The sequence below is a fragment of the Protopterus annectens genome, chromosome 3.part1, assembly GCF_019279795.1.
Source record: "Protopterus annectens isolate FY-2018-M chromosome 3.part1, PAN1.0, whole genome shotgun sequence".
NCBI lineage: Eukaryota > Metazoa > Chordata > Ceratodontiformes > Protopteridae > Protopterus > Protopterus annectens.
In genome coordinates, this window is record NC_056732.1 from 1,239,553,232 (window position 1) to 1,239,579,717 (window position 26,486).

Sequence of the window (26,486 nt, forward strand, 5' to 3'; positions counted from 1 at the left end):
TAGTGCAAATCTTAATATCTTTAACTCTGCCACATCCAGCTCTGACTTCTTCCTTTTTTTCAATGCCACTGTCTCAAACCCATATAACAATCCTGGTCTCACTACCCTCTTGTAGACCTTCCCTTTCACTCTTACTGGTACTCGTCTGTCACAAATCACTCCTGACACTCTTCTCCACCCAATCCATTCTGCCTGTACTCTTTCTTCACCTCTCTTCTACACTCACCATTACTCTGAACTGTTGATCCCAAGTATTTAAACTCATCCACCTTCACCACCTCTACTCCCTGTATCTTTAACATTCCTCTATCCTCCCTCTCATTCACACACACATATTCTAAGTCCTGCTGACCTTCATTCCTCTTCTCTCTAGAGCACATCTCAACCTCTCCAGGGTCTCCTCCACCTCTTCCCTACTCTCACTACAGATCACAATGTCTTCTGCAAATATCATAGTCCATGGGGACTCCCGTCTGATCTCATGTGTCAACCTGTCCATCACCATTGCAAATAAGAAAGGGCTCAGAGCTGATCCTTGACGTAATCCCACCTCCACCTTAAATGCATCTGTCACTCCCATCATAGACCTCACCGCTGTCACACTACCCTTGTACATATCCTGTACCACTCTTGCATAATTCTTTGACACTCCTGACTTCTTAATACAATACTACAACTCCTCTCTAGGCACCCTGTCATATGCTTTCTCTAAGTCCACAAAGACACAATGCAATGCCTTCTGACCTTCTCTGTACTTCTCCATCAACACCCTCAGAGCAAACATCACATCTGTAGTGCTCTTTTCCCGGCATGAAACCATACTGCTGATCACTAATCATCACCTCCCTTCCTAACCTAGTTTCCACTATTCTTTCCCATAACATCATGCTGTGACTGATCAATTTAATCCCTATGTAGTTACTACAACTCTGCACATCACTCTTATTCTTAAAAATTGGTACCAAAACACTTTTTTCCATCCCTCAGGCATTCCCTCACTTTCCAAGATTTCATTAAACAATCTAGTTAAAACTTCAGACTCCCCAAATACACTCTGTTCTACACTGCTAACTTCTCATACCTTAGACCCTAGCACATTTCCTTCACAAAATTCACCTACCTGCAACCTCTCCAATATACATACTGGTAACTCCATTCACTTTACCTTTCAACCAGTTTCTATAACTCTCATAAAAAAGCCTTTACATAAACTGAAACCTTGTTCCTCCTCAGCTGACAACCTTCCCCCAGAATACCTAAATATGCTATAGCATCTAGCTGCAGATGCTATAGTATACCCAATCATCATTCTTATTAATAGATCAATTACAGAATCCTGTATCCATAACTTGTGGAAAATGGTGCATATTATCCCCTTATATAAAGCAGGTAATTTCACTGATATTACACATTTCCTTCCCATAGTTATCCTGTCTCCCCTCTCTAAAATCATTGCGAAAGGTATACATCAACAATTTCTCCACTATCTTTAACAAAATAAGCTAATCACCAATACAATGTAGATTTCAACCAGACACCAGCACCTCCATTGCATTACTATCATTTGCACACACTGTCAATAAAGCTCATAACTCTAATAAACTTGTATCTGCATTATTTCTAAATCTATCAAAAGCCTTTGATATGATCTCTCACAGTAAACTCCTCAATCAACTTTCCACCTTGAGTCTATTATTTCCATCTATTCAATGTTTCTCTAGCTACCTCGCCAACAGGCAACAAGCTGTAAAATGGTAAGGATCCATCTCTGTATACCTTCTCACTTCCACAAGAGTCCCAGTAGGATCCAACCTTGGCCCTCTACTATTCAATATTCGTATCAATAACCTATGTTCATCTACACAGTGAAGGCACCCTGAATCAATATGCAGATGACTCTCCCATCTGTTCATCAAACACCTTAACTCACTTCCAAGAAATCATTCAACAGGCTGCCATCTCCACTGAAACATGGCCTGCAATAGAACAACTACTACTTAGCCCCCCCCAGAAACAAACTCCTCCTCTTTACCCTAAAAAATCACACCCCTAACAAAGCTTCTTTTAAAATCATTTCAGCAAATGACATTGAAATGTAATTAGTCCTCCATACCAAACTATTAGGAGTCATATTAGATGATGATCTTACATTTGACCTCCACATCCAAAGCAACATCAAGAAAATCCACCACAAACTATGCGTGCTATACAGAAAACAATTTCTGAGCACACCCATAAACATTACTGTAGCCAAATCCTTCCTTCTACCCTCCCTACTCTATGGAGCATCAACTCTAACCAATTTACAATCTTCCATAAAAAAACAAACTTGAAAGCTGCTAGAACAAAATTGCCAAGTTCATTAGTAATTCATCCTCCTTTACCCATCACTGTAAAGCTCTGCATACCCTTAGCTGGCTGACCCATCACTGTAAAGCTCTGCATACCCTTAGCTGGCTGATGCATCACTGTAAAGCTCTGCATACCCTTAGCTTGCTGACCTATCACTGTAAAGCTCTGTATACCCTTAGCTGGCTGACCCATCACTGTAAAGCTCTGTATACCCTTAGCTGGCTGACCCATCACTGTAAAGCTCTACATATTCTTAGATGGCTGTTTCCCCTCCACCTCTCCTACAGTCAGCTTATAACAATACATAAAATCATACACAAACCATTACCCTGCCCAGCTCTTACCCCTTTAATTAACATATATTTCCTTAAAAGAACTGTTAGATCAGAAGACAAACAACTTCTTGCCATAAATAAACCAAATCAATCCCATGGACAAAGCCTATATATGAAAAAAAAAAATGGAACGCCTTACCTCTCACCACCAGAACTATTTATAACCTACCCACCTTCAAATGCTCCTTAAAAGAATACTTTACAAATTCTTGGAGCTGCTCCTGTGCCAATCCTGGCTGAACTTAATCAATAAACTTCACTCACTCCCTTCAACATAAATCATGCTTCAGAACCCTCTCCAACCACCTACTCCACTCCTTTCTTTTGTTTTTCCCACTGCCTTACCTTATCTTCTTCATCTCTGCAGACCTTTCGTCTACCTCTTTCTCTTTCCTCACTACTCTTTTACCTGAAGACACCTTACCCAGTACTCTTTTTATGATTTCCTTCTTCCCATCCTTCCGTCCGTCCTTCCTTCTATAACCACAATATGAAGACCAGCTCTCATACTAAGACATCAATAAATTTCCCTTCAATGTCTGTAATCATGTAATCTCTAATATCTCTCTGAATATTTTATTTGAATTGTCTCAGGTCTCATTTATGACATACTAATTTATGTAACAAATAATATGGCTATTTTCTTCACATGTTTTCTCCAACTCATGTTATTGTTTTTCACTGCACTCTACTATGAAACATATTATTTTAGGTTTTTCTCACTATAACATTTTTCTCACTCTTATGTTTTGTGCAACATGATACTTTGTTATTTAAAATATTTACACTTAATGTTTTGTAATGTAAAATATCTGTACTTGATTTTTGAAAGATTGTGATTGTGGAGCTTTCTCCTCGTGCCTCCATTAAAAATGGGTACTTTCTGGCCCAGTCGGACTTTCCTGGTAAACAATTATCAAATAAATAAATAAATAATAAAATTAGCAGGAAACTGTGCATCAAGAGCTTGAAACAATGACAGATTAAATGAAAAAATAAGATTTTATTACTTGAAATTAAAATGTACTAAAAATAAACTTAAAGATATTTTCTATATTAGTTTTGAGAATTATTTACCAAATCATATTATAAACTATTTTTTATATTGAATAACTTTACTTTCTTGAATCTGATGATGTTAAGTTGCAAGAAGATCAGCCCAATCTAGTTGTTGTAAAATTCAGAGAATGAGCCCTGCTAGTTGGTCTTGAGTTCCAATGAATTTCCTTCTTTTTTCCAATTTCCTCAATCTGTACCAGCTTACTTTGCGACTCTGATTAAGGCACTGAGACAGGGCTCTATGGCTGCCACAAAAAAGAAGACTTATGCTTAGCGGTGTTAGTTAGTTAAATAAATAAAAAAGTGCTTTCTAATGTGACACTCCATCATTTCTCCCTCTGAAGCAATTTTCTATTTCTCTAATTACTGCAAGGCTTTATCAAAGTTCTCAAACACTGCTAACACAGGCTATAAAACCAAGGCTCTTACAATCATGCAGATATTTGCTCAGATTTTGTTAGCTGCATTCTCCTCTTTTATCTTTACTTAATAGCTATGAATATTGCTCTGAGCTAAGTTACTGAAGGACTAATCCCAGAAGGTTTTAAATTCAATCTTTTCTTTGGGTATATAACAATATAGTCCATGGTGTTGTGCAGTACTGCGGAGAAGGTGTGTGAGCCAAAGATCTTTGTATTATCTTGGTTCTATATGAGACAGCCCCATGTAAATTAAGTATTTCAGCTAGGCAGTGAGAAAACTGATCATTTCCCTGTTTTATATCCCTTCTAGTAACCCATATGTGTGTAGATTGTTTCTTCTAGTTCATGTTTGATGACTTGGAGCAAGTAGTTAAGCTGTAAGGCTGTAACCGAAAAGACAGAGAATTGCTGAAAAGCTCCTGTCATGTTTAGCTTTCTGTAGAGTAGCATGGCCATAACACCCCAATGGCTACCATACCACCCCTATATCTAAAGTTCTTAAATGTTAAGAAGAAGTGTATGGATAAATAGAGCACACATGTGGCAGAAGTTATCTCTGAAAATACCAGTCCAGCAATTAAATAATTTTCTCATTATTCAGACTGAGACACAAGGCAAAATTTGTATTTATATTCAAACACAAAAGAGCTTTTCTTCAGAGGTTACCATTTTTTCTGCTCAAATTACAAGTTATCTTTTCATGAAATGTAATCTTAAGTTTTACTAGAATCTCTAAAGCTTATTCAACAATGATTCATAAAGAAGTGCAAAAACAGCAATCAGGAAGGGTCTGGTTAATAATTTAATGTCAGCTTGTCTTTGTACTGTAAAGAAAAAAAATTCTTATGTCACCCATGGCTCTCATCATCCCAGTGGTCATTATCCTCTAGTCCTGGGTTTAAGTCCCACAGCATCCACTTGCAATGTGTATGGGCAAGGTATTTAACCAGAAAAGTACTCTTGACTAACACCAAGAAAGAACGGTTGTGTCTAGATGGTCCCACCCATTTAAAAGGGAAATAAATAAAGTAAATTAATTTATCTTATCTACAAATTTACTGAGTTGTCTGCATGGTCAAGACATATGGGACCTAAATAAAATATTTAGGTAGTCCTTATATGATTCAGTTTCACTAACTATTTTATTGCTTTTGTTTACAAGTTTAATGAAGACTATACAGTGTGTGTCATTATGCAATTCATGCTCAGCATTTCCTGATGCAGTATGTCCTACATTAAAAGTTGTTGGGTAAATTTCAGGTTTTAGTACATTTATAGCTGCTTGGCAGATGGCTGATGGAATTTTGAGGACCATTACTGTGATCTTTGGAAGACAATGATGGAAACTGCAATAATGGGGAAAATATACTGCATGGCATCTATTACAGTCCAGGCAAACTCAGTCTCTTTGGAGTCAAAGAATGTAACACAAATCATTGCTAACTGTCCCTAAACAAGATAAAAAAATAAAATAAAATTAAAATAAAACAACACATTCAAAGTAAGCAAAGTGCAATAAAGCAAGACCAAAAGACAAGAAACAGTACATTTAAGTAAACCAGATAACCAAGAAATCCAAACAGCTACTAACCGGCAGTTAAAGGGCATTGTCAACCCTCAAGGATTAAATCTTGTCCTGTCAAGTTTCCTTAAATAAAAATACTATTTATCAGATCCTTCCACAATTCAGATAGAGTTAATCCATCTGCAGTCAAAAAATGTAGCACAAATCTTTGCTAAATGGCCATAACCATGGTATTTTTTTAAATTTTAAACTAAACTGAACTTCGATTAAAAAAAAGAAAAAAAAACGAACAAACATGCAAAGTGTAAAACAAGAAATTCAAAATACTCACTTCTGAATGGTTGGTGTTAGTTTATCAGGCATACCTCTCCACCTCTTAGTACAAAAAAATCTGGACAAAGCCAAAAATAACAGGGGCCAACAGTATAAAATCAAGGACAGATCTTAAATTCTACTCTTAGAATAACAGGTTTTACATTAGCATGGATTTTAAAGATTAATGAGTCAGAAACTTAAATTTCTGTCATTATTTTGTGACTTCAGACCTCAAAGATTTGCCAGAAAACCACATATTTTATGAAGAAAAGACCAAAAAAAAAAAAGAGGCAAAAGTCTGGAGAGTCTGCAAAATTCTGGACAGTTGAGAGGTATGTTACTATTTTTTTACGCGCACGTGTCTGTGTGTGTGTGTGTGTGTGTGTGTGTGTGTGTGTGTGTGCATATGTAATTGCATGAAGTACTTCTGACAAAGAAAAGTCTGTTTTTTAAAGTTTATCCAACCTGTAATTTAGAATGTTTTATTAGACAAGCTTCTGTTGTTTCTGTTCTCTCATTGTTATTCATTATATCATACAGGCTCCCTATTGAACTGTTCACACATTTTATGAGAGAAGAGTGTAGCTAAGGACCCACCTGAGTGGTGATTGTTGGCCCAGGGCCCATTCTCATATGCTACTATTGGTTAAAGTGTTTTAAATCCATTTAATTTTGTTGCTGTTCATTGCCTATATTTGTGTGCTTGGTGCACATTTTACCAGAGTTACACAGAGCTAAACAACTTGCAACTGATCTGCTGTGATATCTGAAGCATCCACTGTTTTCTACTGAAAAATAAGTACCATTTTTGCTTCATCTGCACTTCTTGTACTTACTGTGTGCTATTATTTTTAAGTGTATTTTTACTGTTAGCTGCACTTTTTAGCCTAGCATAGACTTCATTCAGATTTGCTAGATCCAGTCTGTTTTTGCAGCTTCTGAGAACACATCCAGCTTTCCTCCAGAAAAGAGGGCCTCCCCCTACACCCTTGTGAGATAAGAGTGTAGCTAAGGACCCCCATGAGTGGTAATTGTTGGCCCAGGGTCCAGCTTCATGCACTATCATTTGTTAGAGTGTTTTAAATCCATTTAATTTCATTGCTATTTATTATCCGTGTTTGTGCAGTGTGCACCAACACCCACTATGGAGTAATGGTGTTTGCTACTGGTGGTTATAGATGCATAGTTCCAGACAGATACATTGTCCCTTAGTCAATTGCTTGTGTTCCATCTGAGGTTTCTCCCTGTTGTGCTTCACTGCCTGGAGAGACACTCAGCTGAGCTTCTAAGGTACCCTCTAAGCCTCTCACAGTTTAAAACTTCCACTAGTCCCTCAGCCATAACCTGGTCCTTCTAGTCCTCTCCCCATTACTGACCACAGTACAATACCTAGTATCACAGATGGACAGTTTCTCCAGCTTGTCTGGTCAACTTGGGCATCCTGAGGCAATGTAGCAATTGCCTCATGTACACTGACAACCCATTACTTCTATATCGCACATATGCAATGTGTGAGAAATGCATCTATATTAAACATCTAGACTCTATGCTCTCTTGTTCACAATCTATGCTCACTCGCTCACACATCAGCAAATCAGATAATAAAGGGGTTGTCAGCTCACACAATTCACCTACTTCACCAACCATGTGCACAGCACCTAAGCCTACATATGCAGAGGTACTCACCAGAAGCTTACCTAAAGACCAGAGACCTCCCAAACATAAACACACTTCAAATAATTTACTACCAGCTGAAAACAGTGCACACAAAAACACGTGCACCACTGTCTCACCTAACAACCCCTGGGGAAAAACACAAAATCTAATGTTTTGATCATAGATGACTCCATTGGGAGACATACACAAGTCCCACTCACCAGGTTGGATAAAGAAAAAGTCACAGTCAGCTGTCTGTCAGGTGCCAGGATCCCCTACATCACACACACACTCAGGTCTCTCAACAACAAGTACTGCTATGACTTTGTCATACTCCGTGTTGGTGTGAACAAGATGTACCTCTCTAAACTATATGAAGAGAGACATGAGTGTGCTCTCTGAATATCTGTCCCAGGTGGGTATATCCCTAGCCTCAAACAGCATTCTACCTTCACCTAGGATGATGCCACAATACAGACAAAAAATGACTGACTTCAACAATTGGCTTAGTTTCTGATGTCATTCCAAGGGGATCTAGTACCTGTCAGCCTGAGATGATATGGTTGATAGACCATGATACTTTGCCAGAAATGGTCTACAGTTGTCACCTCATGACTTTTAGTTACTGGCTAAGGCATTTGTTTCCCCCATAGTGCCTTTTGTAGGCAATGACATAAAAACAAAATTTCCGAAGTAAAAATATTCTCGAAAAACAACCTCAGGGTTATGCTAATAAATGCTAGGAGTATAAATCTGAAACTGCACTAACTGGAAGCAGTCCACACTTTGGAAGATGCGAACATCTGTGCAGTCACAGAGACCTGGTTCAAAGTCGCGTAGAGCACCACAGCCATGCTAGCTTATAATGCCTTCCACACATTGAAACCACAAAATGAAAGTGTGAGAACCAAAGGAGGAGGAATATCAATTTTCATCAAAGATAAATACACCTCTAGAGTACTTAAACCGAATGATTCCCTAGAGTTACTCCAAGGACAAATAACTGTAAGAAAGAGCCCCCCTCCAAGTTATTGTCAGCTACAGGTCCCACTCCGTGAACTATGATATCCACACTGCCTACTTGGATCTACTTGAGTTACTCAAAATAAACCAAACACTCTGGTTATGGGTGAAATTATATGTATACTAACATGCTTGCCTAAAGGTTCTTAGACTTCATTAACTCCAATGCCCTGGAACAGATAGTTGACACCCCTACAAGGGGCCCAGTCATTCTTGTTCTAGTATGCACCAACATGGGGGAATCGGTGTACCATAAGTGTGCAGTGAAGTCTAATCGTAAATCAGTCTCGTTCAAAGTAATGATTACATCAACCCCCCCCCCCCCCGCCAGGAGAAATTAGGCTATAAACTTCTCCAACGCCAACTACAGTCTCTTAAGAGATGGCATTAACAGCTTCCAAGCTCCTGTCCCCACTGATGGCAAGGACACCGGGATACTGGGATATACATTAATGCTCTGTATAAAAATCTATACAATCGTTTTGACTCAGCTGTACCTGATTGGACCAAAGCAAGATCCTCAAGAAAGAACAACCCTGCCTGGTGGACATCCACCATAAACAGACTATACAACAAGAGGAAGAAATTTCTGTCCAAGAAAATGAAGGAATTGAAAGCACATCCTTCTCAGTCTGAACAAGCAAATAAGACATCTGGTAAAGTTCTCCAAAGCTAACTACACATCTAAATTAGCATCCCTGGCTAAGGATAACCATAAGGCATTCTTTGTGTATCCAAAACCTTAAAGATTTGCACTGAACTTGTGATGAATGACACCACATATAGTGAACCTGTAGAAATAGCCAACCTACTAGCAGACAGGTTCAGAGAAAACTTGTCCCCCCTGTCCCCACCACATATATACCAGAACATTCCTACCACATTTCCCACCTACTATCTCTAAAAAGCAGGTCTTAATTGCTCTTTCCAAAGCCAAAAACACAGCTTCTGTGGGACCTGATAACATGCCAGGCTGCATTCTTAATGGTTTAAAACAAGAGTTAGCAACACCTTTGAGTACTCCCTTTAACCATAGATTAAGCACTGGTTTTGTCCCTGCAGAATGGAAAACAGCTAGCGTCATCTCCTTGCACAAACGGGGTGTATCCACTGACCCTGGGAACTATAGACCAAAAAGCCTAACCAGCCTTATCTGCAAGGCCATGGACAGAATCATCATGGACCTTATTAACAAAGATATAGAAAGCCTTCAAACACTTGACCCAACCCAGTCTGCTTTTGTCAAGGGCAGATTGTGCCTGTTGAACCTGGTGGACTTCTTTGAGAATGTAGCTAGAGCCCTGAATGAGGACAAGTCTGTGCATACGGTCTACCTAGACCTAGCCAAGATATTTGATACAATCTCCAACTCAGGCATCATAGAAAAACTCACCCAGCTGGGGATCAACTCATATATTGTCAGGTGGGTTGCAAACTGGCTCACCAACGGAACACATACAGTCAAAATAGGGGATGCCACCTCCACCAGCAGACCCATTACCACTGGTATTCCACAGGGATCAGAGCTGGGGCCCATATTGTTTGGAATCTTCTTCTCAGAGGTACAGGCAAAAAGAAAAGGTCTGATGACTGTAAACTGGGTGCAGTCATTAAGTCCCCAAATGATGTCAACATTCTACAAGAAGGGCTTACTCAAACAATGATTGGTGCCAAAGTCATGGACATAAACTCAGTGCAAAAAATGTATTATCATCCCCTTCAGCAAGGGTAATATTCCTGCAGATTACCATATTAATAGCAACACCCTAAGCACTAAATCAGTGGTGAGAGACTTGGGCATGCAGACTGACAGCAACCTTACCGTTCATCACCATGTTTCCACAGGCCTTCTACGCTGCTCACCTCATAAGTAAGGGAATAGATTCCAAAACAAAAGATGTTATAACCTCCTGTACTCTGCTTTCATCAGGCCAGTAATAGAGTACAATGCACCCTTTGGTATGTACCTTACTAGGCACCTGCAGCAAATTTAGAGACCTCAAAGATTTCTCATGAAGAAATTCAAGGTCTTCAGCACAAGTCATATGTGGACAGATTGAAATCACAGTCACTGTACTCTGTATCATATAAACTACCCAAAGGTGACCTGTGCCTTGCATACTGAGCAACCTCTAATCCTTCCTTAATGGTTATGCAGTCAAATGGTACATGATTCACTCACTCTAGGGACTTTAACCTAGCCTGTGACATCAACAAGACTTCCTGGAGAGATAGATATGTCTCACCGAGGTTACTTCTCCTTTGGAACAAACTTTTAATTCAAGTAATACAGAGCTCCTTGTTGACTCTATTTAAGTGTAATTTGTACAATTGGGTGGGAAACCACAAATTCACACCAAGGGTTTCACCCGTGTTCCTCTTGGATAGGGGGCAATTGGTGTTGATTTAGATCAGCTTGTAATCACTGGGTGAACATGGCTAGGCTTTTAAGGGCCCCAGGGCTGATAGCCTAGTAACATCCTATGATCCTATGAACAGACCAAAAATATGAGACATAAATATGGAAAGTCTGCAAAATTCTGGATAATTAAAAAGTATGTTACCAGAGCAACTAATTCTTAGTCCCACCAGAGGTACCAATATTCTAGACCTGGTCATTACCAACATGGGAGATCAATGCACCACACCAGTGGTCACCCCCTCGTTGGTCAGATAAGACCATAAGGTCATCACCCTTGACATCCACATCCCACCCCCACCCCCCTTTAAGGAAACCTCCGTAAAAAACTTCTCCAAAGCCAACTTCATGCTTCTCAAGTCAGAAGTAAATTTCATGACACTCATGCAGATGGGAACTGGAAGTTCAACTGTTGAATCCTACACTAAGGTGCTGTACGAGCACATTCACTCATGCATGGACCAAACCATCCCAAATAGAACCAAGATGCAGTCCTCTAAAAAAGGAAGCCAATCTGGTGGTCCCCTGACATAAACAATCTGAAGAACAGAGGGAAGAAACTGTTGCAGAAAAGAAGAACAACCCAGGATTCAAAAAACTCCCTTACCAGCCTCAATAGAAAGTTGATATCCCTCATAAAATCTTCCAAAGCTAGTTACAAAAACAAAATTTCCAAAGATTCCAAAGACAACCACAAAGCATTCTATAGCTATGTCAAGAATCTAAATGGCAATACTCAGCTCTGCTCTGAGCTACAGCAGAATGGTACTAGATATACTGATGCCAAGGATATTGCCAATATCCTGGAAGATAGATTCAATGCCACCTTCACCCCCCTCTCACCCCCTAAACAGCCCATCTCAATACTGAAAATGCCAAATTCCAGTAATCACAGCCACTCTCCAAAGCCAAGAATACAGCATCCATGGGACCAGACGACATCCCAGGCTGTGTACTGCATGAACTACAAAATGAACTGGCACCTCACCTTTGTGTCATGTTTAATCATAGCCTCACCTCAGGCTTCATGCCTACAGCTACAGTCATCGCACTCCACAAGGGGGGATCCACTTTGGATCCCTGGAACTACCGTCTCATCAGTCTGATGAGCCTAATCTGCAAGACCATGGAACGTATTATCATGGAACTTATAAACAAAGACACTGGCAACCTTCAAACACTAGACCACACACAGTTTGGGATTGTGAAGGGCTGAACTTGCCTCCTGAACCTGATTGACTTCTTTGAATCAGTCTCTAGAGCCATGGATGAGGGTAAGGTGGTGCACACAGCCTACTTGGACTTCGCCAAGGCTTTCAACACTATCCCCCATTCTGGAATCATAGATAAACTTACTAAACTGGGCATTAATCCCTACGTCACTTGACAGGTTGCAAACTGGCTTACTGACAGAGCACACACTGTAAAAGTAGCCAACTCCAAATCCAGCTCCAGACAAGTGACAAGTGGTGTACCTCAGAGTTCTGTCCTGGGACCACTCTTGTTTGGCATCTACTTCTCTGAAGTACAGGCCAACACTAAGGGACTCTGGCTTACAAAGTTCACAGATGACTGCAAGCTGGGAGCCATTCTTGAATCCCCAAATGATGTGGATATACTACAAAAGGGCCTTACCGAAACAGATGCCTGGTGCCAGAGCCATGGACTCAAGCTAAATGCCAAAAAATGTATAGCTGTCCCCTTTGGGAAAAAACACATACCTGTGAACTACCACATAGGTGGAAGTACAGTAAACACTAAAAGTGTGATAATGGTCTCATCTTTGATAACCACATAGCCACAACAGTTAAAAAATCCTTCCATGTGGCACACCTCATCACTAAGGGCTTTTCATCCAGAAAAAATGAGGTCATTGTCCCTCTGTACTCATCCCTCATTAGACCCATTATAGAATACAATGCCGCATTTGGTATGTACCTCACAAGACATCAGCAACAATTAGAAAGGCCCCGGAAATACCTCACAAAAAGAATCACAGGCCTAAAGCAGGTGCCTTATGCTGACCATCTAAAGAAACTTCTACTGTACTCTGTCACATATCGCCTACTCAGAGGCGATCTCTGCCTAGCATACAAGGCCATGTCAAACCCAGAGTTGTTGGACATGCTACACTTAAAGAAATCCCAATCCCTCCAAGCCATATGCTCCAGGGATTTTAACCTTGTCATCACAATGAATAGAGCATGCTGGAGGGATACGTTCCTGACCCAGAGACTCCCCATACTCTGGAATAGGCTGCCCATACATGTCAGGCAGAGCGTCTCAATGGCCCTCTTCAAGAGGAACCTTGACAATTGGATGGGAGATAGGAAATTCATCCAAGGGATCACATCAGTAGCCCTGCTAGACAGGGGTCCAGGAAAGTAAATAATTTGTGGGAAGCAATAGCCAGGTAATCGTTATGGCTAAGCTTGTATAGGCCCTGGGACTGATAGCCTAGTACCTACCTATGAACCTATGCACCTATAAAATATACTTTTTTATATTACCAGGTATGCTTTTTAAAGTACAATTGCAAGAGCTACATCTGGCAAAGAAAATTCTGTATTTAAAATTCGTCCATCCTGTAATTTAAAATTATACAGGTCTCTGCTGTTTTTGTTCTCTCAGTGTTATTCATTTATACCATACAGGCTCCCTATTGAAATGCCAAGTGCTGCCAGACAAAAAATAAATGAATCTCGAACATCTCACTTCTCCTTTAAATTTCTTTTTTTGCAGGTGGGTAAGACAACTCCAACATCATCATACCTCAGAAGAAAGGGAATATTCCAAGAAATGGTAATCTCAGACTTGGTATATATTAATACGTCCATTCAGCCTACATGTTTCAGGACTACATTTGTAGGTCTCAACACTTCGGATGGTTACCTGCCATACATGCACATAATTAAGCTAGTTTCTTTTGTTTTGTAATATCTGTGTCAAATGGTCTGAAAACTGGATGAAAAGGGTTCTTTACCAGCCTGTGCACCCAGTTAACAAACAAATAATTAAATACATCATAACAGTGAGTACACGGGATGCATATTAGCTACAGAATCATGTGTTCTATTATAAGATTTTGCTGGCTTTGATATAATATTGTCAGACATAAGTTAGCATTAGTGAACCATACAGCAGTTTGGGAGTCGTCATACCTTGTGCAATGAAAAGTTTATTTTTCAGCCCATACCTGTCTTGAACCTCTTGCTTCTGTTTGAAACACTCTGATGATGCTTTCATTCTCTATAAAGGCGACAGACCTTCAGACCACTCCTTCTGCTTCATTGTGAGAGATGACTGACTGCCAGGAAGGGACAGTCAACATTGTGTGCATGTTGAGTGAAATACAATGATTTGTTTTTCTCTATTCATTATGTCACATCAGTGACACCCTTATTTTACTGAAGCCAATACCTGCTAGGCCAAGAAATGCAAACATTTTACTGGACTGTTATGAACTTCATTGTGTCACAGTTTTCCTACAATAGGTCAGCTGAAGCTACTCTCCTTAGATGGGCTGAGATGAGATAAGCTGCTTCATTCCTCCAGAGTTCAGGCCATTTATCAAATTTAGGCCATCTGAGATATAATCAGGCCTTTATTGCTCTATGCCGCAGAGTGTCCAGTGACTTTAATTTTGGCTATGAAATGGTGCTTGTATCTACACAATGCCACTAATTACCAGTTTACTTGCTTTATCACAAGATCTGCTTTATTGTGGATGTACATATTACTGTCTAATAGGACGCTCAGATACTTGAAGCTTTGTATAGACTCAACAGCCCATTGGAACATATGAAGGAAAATTTTGCTGGATTACATTCTGCAGACTGAAAATGTTAGCCAAATACCTAACTCCCTTAACTAGAGGTACACAGTATGTCAAAACTGCTTGGAGTGTGTGGACCAAGCTATTAGAGTTAGGGGAGCCCTCTGTCAAAATGGAATTATCAGAGCACTGTATCCATGAAACATCAAACGTCATCAGTGTTACAACCCATCTACTGGTAAAAAGGGGGAAATGACCTCAGGACAAAGTGATGGAAAACATGTACTTTTATATCATAGGTGGAAGAATAGCTGAACTATTACATAAATTACACCGTTTTCTGACTTTGGTAGCTTGTAAACTAACTGAGAGAGAAATGTGACCCACTCCATATGACTGTAGCCCTTCTGGAATTTGTAAATGGCCAGACACATTGAAAACCTTGGATAAAGCAAGAGATACTGTTACTGTGGAAATTCCCTGTTTTAAACTGGAGATGATGTGCTTAAGGAGTCTGGTGATGACTGTTTCCATTATTTGACTAGCTTTGAAGTCATACTGCACTGAAGATAGGTTGCTGTGGCATAGCAGGTAATTTGTAGGTACTGTATTCATAGCTTTTCTATTCCTTTGGTGAGTGGGCTGAGAATGTGGCATGATCTATAATTCTCAGTCTTCGAGTGGTCTCTTCTTTTGTATATAATAATGCAGGAATACAGATGGTACCTTTCCATCTATTTCTTCTTGTGGTGAGAATAAGGTTTGCATGAGACCAATTGTGCAGGGCGAGGCTGGATCACAGAACACATATCATTATATCTGGAATCTAACAAGACCTATAGTAAATAAATATACATATATATTAAGAGATACTAAGCAATTTCTACTAATGTTATATGATGAAATGAAAGATATATCTGTGGATGATAAATATTGGCTGGTTACACTTGATGTCCAGTCTCTCTTTACTACCATCCCGAATCATGAAGGAATAGAAAGTGTTCGCAGGTGCTTACAGGCAAATCAAGCATCACTTGAAATTCATACTGATATATTATGTGAATTATTGGGGATAGTATTAGCCAACAACATTTTTACTTTTAATAATCAAGTTTACATTCAGAAAGATGGCGTAGCTATGGGCACTTCATGTGCCAATAGCTACGCCAATCTTGTTATGGCTGATTGGGAGAAGAGGTATTTGTTTACACTTAATAGCTTTCAGGATCATGTTAGATTTTATGTACGCTTTGTGGATGACCTCTTTCTCATATGGAAATCTGAAGGGGCTGAGTTGTATCATTTTTTATAACAGGTGAATTCATTGACCCATTATCTGAAATTTACTATGACAGCATCAGAGAATTTTGTTTCATATTTAGATGTTTTTGTAGAGAGACCGCCCAATGGTCTCTTAAATGTGTGTACAGGAAATCATGTCATAGGAATTCATTACTGCTCAGATCCAGCATGCACCCTAAGTTTGTTTTCAAGAACATTGTCAAAGGACAAGCCATGCAGGCATCCCGATTGAATTCTACTGATGCAGGATATAATATGGAATTACTTAGTCTTAAGCAACAATTTATTGATAGATCATATTGTCCTGAAGAAATTAATGAGGGACCTTTGGATGTAGATACACTCAGAATGGGTAGGGCATACCCTTATTTTGCTGATAGAAACAATAGTATTCAAGACTCAAATAATTTATCTAATAAAAATAATATAGTTGATGAGGGACTCAGAGTATTCATATATCATACACAAGATGTTAATGCTATAAGAAATGCTTATTTGAAATATTGGAATATTTTAAAAGTAGACTCATCCATTTGTGAAGTTGTTGGTGATTTTCAGAAATTTATATATAAGAATAGGCTTAATTTATATAGGATGTTGTGTAGCTCTAACAGAATTGAATCTAGACCTCAGTCTAGTGTTCCGTCTGGTGTAACTAGGCCATGTCAGAAGTGCAATTACTGCAGTTCTATAGATTATACAGCTATGTTCATGCATCCTGTTACCTTGCAATGTTTCAAATTCTATCCTAAGGCTAGTTGTGATTCCCAACACGTTGTCTATTTGGCCACCTGTGGGTCTTGCCCAGCATTTTATGTGGGCAAGACCGACAGGCGACTCAAGGATAGAATTAGGGAACACTTGTACAATATATGGATTAAATCAGATAAAAATGCATTATCCAAACACATTTTGGATACATCCGTAGAACATAAATTTAAATTTATGGCAATTCAAATGAATCAGCCAACTATCAGAAGGGGTGATATTCAGAATCGGACAGAACAGAACGAAACAAAATGGATCATTAGGCTAAGAGCTGACCGGGAGCCTGGGTTGAATGACAGGGTCCCCCTCCGACCCATTTTGAAAGGCAAGAAGCTTAGAACCTAAATGTAGCCATTTCCTATGATATATTTATAATATTTGTCAATTTGAGTTAGCATCAGCGAGTCATAATGTATTTTTTTTGTTTTTATACTTTATATTGAATGATGAGACTTAGGTATTGTTTTTAATGTGTGTGTATACATAACGGTTAGAATATGAACTAATAAAGCCCTTTGACATAAAATTATCTAACTATTGCCATCCAACAGTGCACACCTATAAATATTAGCTAAATGAAAAGTTAATTTTATCGTATTCTTACTATGTCACTTTTAGATGTTGTTTGTTAAATGACTAGAAGGATGTGATGTCATTATTAATTGGTGTATTTATACCAGTCATTTTAAAATGATTGTTTTTGGCCTGAGGAAGCCTTTTGGGTGAAAGCGCTTGCCACATTGTTGAATCATTAAAAGAATTTGGCTTTTACATCATTCTTGGAATATTTATTGGTGAAGTGAAAACTGCCTACTATTACGACCAGTGTATTATATATTTGGACTACATTGCCGCTTCTATATGGAGCATTTGTGTATTCTGCACAACTGACATTGTATGCTACTGAGACTGCTTAAAACTTTTCATCGTAGTTTATGCGGAGCATATTGCCCTGCCATACAGTTCTCCTGTGTATTTTTTCCATTTACAAATAAATAAATAGTGAGCACAGAATGAGCCCTAGTAAAGAAACCCTAATGCCTTATTAAAAAGTCTTAAAGCTCTGAAAAAGAAATTAATTTTATTATTGTAAACTGAATAATACACAGAAATATGGGTCTATATCAGAATGACGAAAGCTGAATTAGGCGAATGCTAGAAGATTGACACATAAACATTGATCTATGAAAAGAGCGAAGGACGAAAATGCCGAAAGACACAACGCCAAACAGATTTCCCTGGCCAGCAGGGTGATTGTGGGGGTGAGGAAATATATCCTTTTCTCCACTGTAAAGTGGTCTCGGAGTTGGTATATATAAGTAGGGGGGGTGCGGGGGTGCCGGGGGGCTTGCCCCCCTCCAAAAATGTTTATAAAAGTGTTTTCATTGTGTTTGTTTACCTTGGTTTTACTTAACTGTGTGGTGCTGTTGCTTCCAGGAATCTGTTCGGTGTTGTGTCTTTTGGCATTTCCGTCCTTCTCTCTTTTCGTAGATCGACGTTTATGTGTCGCTCTTCTAGCATTCGCCTAATTCATCTTTCGTGCTTATAATATAGATCCAGAAATACTTTTTTCAATATATTAGACTATGTATCAGTAAATGTAGTTGCATCACATTTTAGTGAAACTGAAAAAGTATCTAGACTTTAAATACAACTACTCAAAATGATACCAAAGTTGATAAAGATGTTATATAGTTTACAAAAATGTATGGTCTTAGGGGGTAAAAATGACAGGGATTATGAGAAAATCGAGAATGAGTTTAAAATGTTGTTCAAAAGAAAAATATGATATTTCTGAAAGAAAGCCTGTTAAAAAATGAAGAACAAAAGACAATTAAAGAATACGCAAGTGCATCAGTTGAATAAGGGAGGCAGCACATAGACGAGCTGGTAAACAGGAAAAAGAATATTTAAAATATTTTTTAAAAGTTTTTGTCTAGTAAAACATTGTTTATTTTTAATGTACTAAGTTAAATATATGCTTTACCTTTTTGAGTTCTGTAAGTCTAGGAATCAATGAAACAGACAGATAGGCTTATACAAAAATCTGAAGGATTTAATGACTTAGTATACAGGTATGATACTGGGAAAGAAAATTCAGACAAAAGCATCTGAAATTCTGCAGCAACACATATGGTATTGATTGTTGAGACCTACATAAATGTCTGAAATAAACTGCTGCAGGAATTAAAAGAAATGATGGACCCTGCAGATATAAAACAGTCAAGGTGCAGGGTCTATATCAGAACATCAAAGTATTAAAACTTTGAATGTTCTGATATCGAACACTATTTAGTGAACACTAAGAATAGTGATGCTGCAGAACCGCAAATTCTTTCCTCAGGAAAGAATATGGTTGGTCGTTTCTCTGGCTTTGTTATTCTTAGCACTGTGGTGGAAAGTTACGGGTTGGGTTCAGGTAAGTGTGCGATTGTTTGCACGTTAGGGTTAGGGACGGGTTAAGTGAGTTAGGATTAGGGTGCAGGTTAGGTGTTAGTGCAATAGTGACAGACTGTAGGGTTAGGGGTGGTTTAAGTAAGTTAGGGTTAGGGCGTGGGTTAGGTGAGTGTGCGATACTGACGGACCTTAGGGTTAGGGTTTGGGTTAAGGTAAGTGGGTAGATAGTGTATGTTTAGTTTAGTGTAGCATTAGATGTAGGAATTTAAGTGTATGTGTGTGGTTGCTCTTTGTCTGATGTGCTTGCGTTGTGTGTATATGTTTCGGAGCAGTGAATTTTTTCCATGGGAAAAAAATTTGCTGTTCTGAATGTTCGATATTTTCATGTTTAGATGTTTTGGGGCCGATGAAATAGCATTCGCTATTTTCATCTTTCGATAATGTGATATAAACGCAAGGTGCAAACCTGGGTGCCTTATAAAGGCGTTTTACACTAGTCCACAAAATTATATCATAGTCTTTCACCACATGCAGCCTATGTTTGCATACTCTATAACTTCAAGTGAGCATTTGCACCAGAAGAGATCTCACAAATTGTCCCCCTCTCCAAAAAGTAGTTCAAATGCACCTTCTCCAATTTCAAATACCTAAACAAGATAAAGCAGAAATATCTCAGGTACTTGTTTGCAAAATAAAATAAACATACAGAATTTCATGTCCTCGTTTCCTTGCTTTTTTGGGTGGTGTTCTACACATTCTGACCTACTATCTATGAAACAAATATAAATGCTAGCAATGGTCAAAGCATGGCAGTATCCGAACGCTGACCCAACAAGGTCATCTGGAAAAGAATTGCTTGTTTAACCTCATACTTCCTATGGCTTTAGATATATATTATGATATATTTATATATATATATTATGATATATTATATATATTTGAGATTGACAGTAACATTTACAATCCTGTATGCAAACGGAATGATATATGTGGCCCAAAAGAATTACATAAACCCAGAATGGTGACCACTAATAATATGTCCTTGAGGTATGCTGTTCAAACTATAGCTGAGATTATCTGATTGTCTTAGAGCACAAGGTAAACAACTGATGTATGATTAACATGCAGACTTGTGGCACAGTCTTAGCTGAGAGGAAAATCCTTTGCACCAGTATCTTTAGAGAAATAAAATGCAGAGCCATACCACGCAGATTATCTAAATGAGTTGGTAAGCTCCTGAGTAGAGTGGAGAAGACTTAGCTTTTCTTTTTATATGTAAATGCTTTCCACACATCAGTAATTAAAGCTGTAACAGCACAAAAAAGCTTCTAATTTAGCATTCATAACCCATTTTTGTCACCACTCGCTTCAGCTGAGCATAACACAATCACACATTCAGGAACTCTAGAGGCATCCTGCCAAAATATTGGTTTTGCATGCACAAGCAAATATAAAAGCTGTTAAATTATTTGCACAGCATGGCATTTCCGTCATAGTTATTTCAAGGGTTGAGGCTATTCACTGTACTTCCAGGACATAAATGATTACAGTTTTAAAACAAATACTTTTTGTGAACTAGTTGTGGTTATTTGTATTCTGCAAATTATTTCCCTGAATTCATGAAATATTGATTTAATTTTTATAAAGCATTGCCAAAATGTTCAAACTATACAGGCCATCACTAGACATTCAAAAACTAAGATTATTTTAGGCACACTATGAGCAACTTCACATATTCCTAGGCAAAAGTACAAACTGGAAAGACACAGTGGGAGTCTTATAAGAGAAGTAAGAAAACAGAAAAGTAATTAATTTACATTCGTACAAGGAAAATATCATGAAACAGCCTACAAACAGAGTCAGGAACAATCCAAAAATGTGTTATTTATATTTATGTTTATAAACAACTGATAATTTAAAGATCAGCCAACATATTGCTATGAAATATATTCATGGTGTTCAATGGACAAAATGATAATAAAGGTATAGCATTGTAATATTTAGCATGTTTCTAGTTTGCTGACTGCAACATATTGATATCAATCAGAATTTTAAGCCTTTGTGCAAATTAAATCTGAGTACTTATATACAAATATCAAACAGTAAAATTAACAGAATTTGTGAATTAGGACAGAACCACAACTTCTTTAGTGGAGTGTTTTTCATTTCTTTATTTATATATTTTTTTTTTTTGCATTTTTCATGACATTCTAAAACTAAGGAAACATGGAAAGGAATCAGAAGGAAACAACATACTAAATGTGGCTTAGATAAATAATGAAAGAAGATGTAACAGAGTTAACAAGTTTACGAATCCTGTTGTGCAGACATAGTACCTTCACATACAGAGAGCACTGATGAAGAAAATTTACAAATGCAGTAGTAAAACAAACTTACCTTTATGAAGTATTTGAAGATGATTTATTCACTGGTATCATAAGTAAATGTAAGGTTGTTAACTGAAGTGAAGAAGCTGTAATGGCTGAGAAGAAAAGAGAAAGCCACTGTAACTCAGTCCAGCATCTGTTCACATTACAGTTTGCATGTTCATACATTACTCATTTCTGTCATTACCATTTAGTTATAGGAATGACTAGCATCTTCTGTTCAATTCGCAGATAATTCTGAACAAAGATACACTTGTGTCTCATAGCCATGCAAAAACTATGAAATATTCCTCATTACAAGCCAAAAAGGAAGAAAGTTATCCAGCGGGTAATATAAACATAACAGTATGAGAAATCTCCTGGTGGATTATACAGATTATACATAGTTCTTGAACAGATATCTGCTGTCAATTAATTTAATTAAAACATGATTAAATGTGAAAATAAAATGTTAGCGATATGCAATTTCTCAAAAAGTATGTGATCATTCAAACATCTGCATAAAATATTGTGCATGGATAGCATAAACCATTGGTCATCTTTGTTCAAGACAAGCCAACCTATAATATTTTCGCAATGTGTTGCTGCACAATGCAACAAAGCAAGTAAAACAATAAATACAGTAGTGTTATATAATGTGAGACATTGTTATAAAGTAAGCCACTTTTCTGAAGACCTATTCCATTTTAAATGTCCACCCTCTTGTTGCCCGTGAAATTTTTAGACAAGCTTTATAGACTAGGTACAAGTACTCATAAAGATTTTGTGGGGTGATGTGAATTGATGGTAGTACATCATGAGCAAAATTACAATTTAAAAAGCATTGCTCAATGCAACTTTCGGTGTATAAACTGGCAATATGGAGTTTGCTGTTTTTAGCTATGTCCATGAGGATGTTTGCGCAGAAGAATATCAGACAGACATCCAAGTGAAGTACAACTGCATTGCATTTTTAACAAAATCTGTTTTTTCTTGAGCTCCTAACAATGTGCATAGATCCATTATTTGTAGCCATGTGTGATTATATTCTATGGATGTGGCAACTAGGGTGAGTGTTATGAATAGTCATGCATAGAACCTTTGATATTACACTTCTGCTGTACCATTTACTATAATGCATTTTTTATCACAATCTGCAAACAACACAAAGTATGCCCCCCTGTTATGGAATTGGGATCTAGTATTAATTCATGTCTTGGTATATTGGTGGAATCATTGGCTGGGCTACAAATGGTTTACTGGATCCACAGCCTACTATGAACTGATCCCTTACTTGTTTACTTTTGTAGCACAGTATCTTTCTCAATAACACCCTGAGGTTACTTTTCTCCCTACTATATCATTCCAGTAGGGATTAGTTACTAGAAACTAGGCTGCTTAGTTCATTTCCTGGAAAGCAAAGCAAGGAAATAATCACCCATCCTTTTTAGGCTCTATCATGCTTTATAAGAGGAATTTGTTGTCGCCTCTTATGACGTACCACCAAGGGAGGAAAATGCATAGTTTTTCTTATCAGGTATGGTCCACAGCCTTACATCGGCAGTCATCAGCAACTGCTATAAAAAGGGTACTTTTGCGTGGAACTTTTCTCAGCTGCCTTTGTTGCAGAAAGGAAGAGAAACAGGACTGCTGAACAGAGCTGACTACATCTTTTGGATAGTGATCCACTTGCTTGAGGCATATTTTTTGTAAGTGCTAATAAAATCTGCAGTCTACTAATTTTATTTTTCAGGGGGTGTATAACAACTATGAATAGGTCAAAGCTGCTGTAATAATAATGCAACTCATGGTCATTAGTTCAAAAAGTTAAAAAGCAGTCAGGTTCCAGAAGTTATACAAGATGCCTGTGACTCACATTTTTGCCATTCTGTTCATATGAGAGCTAAAAAAACAAACAACTCACTTCCTTTTGTGTAGCATGACTTATTTAAAGGGACCTTAAAATAAATTCTGAAAGCCAGAAGAAAAAGCAGTAAAACATGATCACGTTAGTAAGGCAAAGTTCATAAAGCCACTTTTAGGAAAAAACATAAAAGCAAAGCACATTGAGTGATTATGATGCATTAGGTAGGTAAAAATATATTATTGGCAAACCCCCCTTTACCAGTCCTTTAACCATATTTACCATCTAAGAACTTTGTATATGTAATATGTACATGTGCATGTAAACACACACACACACACACACACACACACACACACACACACACACACACACACACACACACACACACACACACACACACTCTCTCTCTCTCTCTCTCTCTCACTCTCAGAGTGCTACTTAACTGTGTCATCATAATGCATCATTAATACTATCAATAATCTTTAAATTCATTGAGAACAAACAGTGAGTGGATCATAGTAGCACCAGTGGTTAAATATATTTGGGTAATGGGATTGTCTTTGGAAATTAACCAGTTACACAAAAAATGTCCTTGCAGAAAAAAACAGAAGACAGAGCAGCCCTCACTTCCAGCTGCAGGGTGGCTAAAATAAAAGGCAGTTTAAAGAGGCTGTCACCAGTTATATAGGCTAGTTACAAAGGACATAAAAACGTTAAAAAGAAAATAAAATGATTACATGAATTGTAAATTAATTCTGTAGGTATGCACCCTCATGAAAGCATGCCACTGATGTCACATAGCCACCGTACTTTGTTTGTTTGTTATACACATAAGTAAACTAGACCAAAGTGCCTTGTGCCTATGTTGCAGGAAATAGAAACATACTAAAGAAATAAAATGTGATTGTAACTCATATACACAAGCAAAGTTCATCATAGTTGTACAGATTCAAATATAAAATGGATTATGAGAAAGGAAAAAAAAAGATTACAAGCAAACTGAGTTGTGTCTAATGGAACTGGAGAAAAGAAAAAAACAAAGACAATCACAGAAAAGTAGTATACACTCTCCACACACACACATACACTTAAAAATGTAACTAAACAGAATAAAATGCAATACTCATTTTAATCAAACAGTGGTGAATATTCATATAGATCTCTTAGTCTGGCAGTTAGTACCTTCAATCATTTGTCTGCTGTGTGACTCAAAGAAAGTCACTCAACCAGTCAATCCTCTCAGGACATCTCTTGAAAGGGCCATTTATTGAGTGGAATTATCTGGTCAAGAAATAGGTGAAAAAAAAACAGCTAGAAGATATACCTCCAGAATTTACCTCAAAAGATAAACCATTCATCCAGTTAAAAAGAACTTTATGGCAAAAAAGATAGTACGTCTAAATTTCTGCAACTCTACCAGTTAATTATAAAGAATTAAATTACCAATTTACTTAAATTAGGGAAGATGAAGAGGAATGTTTGATTATCAAAGGGCTACCATAAGTCAACAATACTGGTGAGGAATCTCCAGATGAACTATTATGTGGACTTTCCTTTTTCATCTTTTATGGATTTTTTTTTTTTTTTGGTTACTTATAGGTTCATAGGTTGGTACTAGGCTATCAGCCCTAGGGCTTATACAAGCCTAGCCATAAAAATTCCCTGGCTATTTCTTCCAACACTATTTACTTCCCTGGACCTCTGCCTAGCAAGGCAACTGACATGATCCCCGGGGTGAATTTCCTTTCTCCCATCCAATTGTCAAGGTTCCTTTTGAAGAGGGCCAAAGAGGCACTCTGCTTGACATGTATGGGCAATCTATTCCAGAGTCTGGGGAGTCTCTGGGTCAGGAACCTATCCCTCCAGCATGTTTTGTTTATTGTGATGACAAGGTTTAGATTCCTGGAGCGTGTGGCTCTGAGAGATTGGGATTTCTTTAAGTGTAGCATGTCCAACAGCTCTGGGTTTGACATGGCCTTGTATGTTAAGCAGAGATTGCCTCTGACTAGACGATATGCGGCAGAGTATAGCTGGAGTTTTTTAAGGCAGTCAGCGTAGGGCATCTGCTTTAGGCCTGTGATTCTTTTAGTGAGGTATTTCTGTGGCCTTTCCAGTTGTTGCAGATGTCTTGAGAGGTACATACCAAACGGGGTGTTGTATTCTATAATGGGTCTAATGAGGGTTGAGCACAGTGGGACAATGACCTCCTTTTTTCTGGATGAAAAGCCCTTAGTGATGAGGTGTGCCACATAGAAGGATTTCCTGACTGTTGTGGCAATGTGTTCACTCAGCAAACTGTCACAAATGGAAATCCACTGTTCTGCAGATAATTGTGTTGTGGCAATGTGGTTATCAAAGGTGAGACCACTGTCCACTTGTGTCCTCAAGTCTCTTATCACACTTTCGGTGTTTAGTGTACTGCCTCCTATATGGTAATTCATGGGTACATGTTTTTTCCCAAAGGGGATAACTATACATTTCTTGGCATTGAGCTTGAGCCTGTGGCTCTGGCACCAAGCATCTATTTCTGTAAGGCCCTTCTGTAAAATATCCACATCATTTGGGGATTCAGTAATGGCTCCTAGTTTGCAGTCATCTGCGAACTTCATTAGCCAGAGTCTCTTAGTGTTGGCCTGTACTTCAGAGAAGTAGATGCCAAACAATAGCAGTCCCAGGACTGTACCCTGAGGTACTTCACTTGTCACTTGTCTGGAGCTGGATTTGGAGTCGGCTACTTTTACTGTGTGGGTTCTATCAGTAAGCCATTTAGCAACCTATTGGGTGATGTAGAGATTAATGCCCAGCTTAGTAAGTTTATCTATGATTCCAGAGTGGGGGATGGTGTCAAAGGCCTTGGCAAGGTCGAGACAGGCTGTGTGGACCACCACCCTTTGTCCATGGCTCT

General features: G+C 38.3%; 1 protein-coding gene across 2 annotated transcripts in view; it reads right to left on the reverse strand.

Annotated features, from left to right (window-relative positions):
* The window catches only part of SYT12 (synaptotagmin 12), a 1,960,217-nt gene extending 1,938,390 nt beyond the window's left edge, over nucleotides 1-21,827 (reverse strand). For both annotated transcript variants that reach the window (XM_044067306.1, XM_044067305.1), the window contains exon 1: nucleotides 21,746-21,827. The gene's annotated coding sequence lies outside the window, so the exon portion shown is untranslated. The remainder of the gene's footprint in view (nucleotides 1-21,745) is intronic.
* Nucleotides 21,828-26,486: the final 4,659 nt, after the last annotated feature.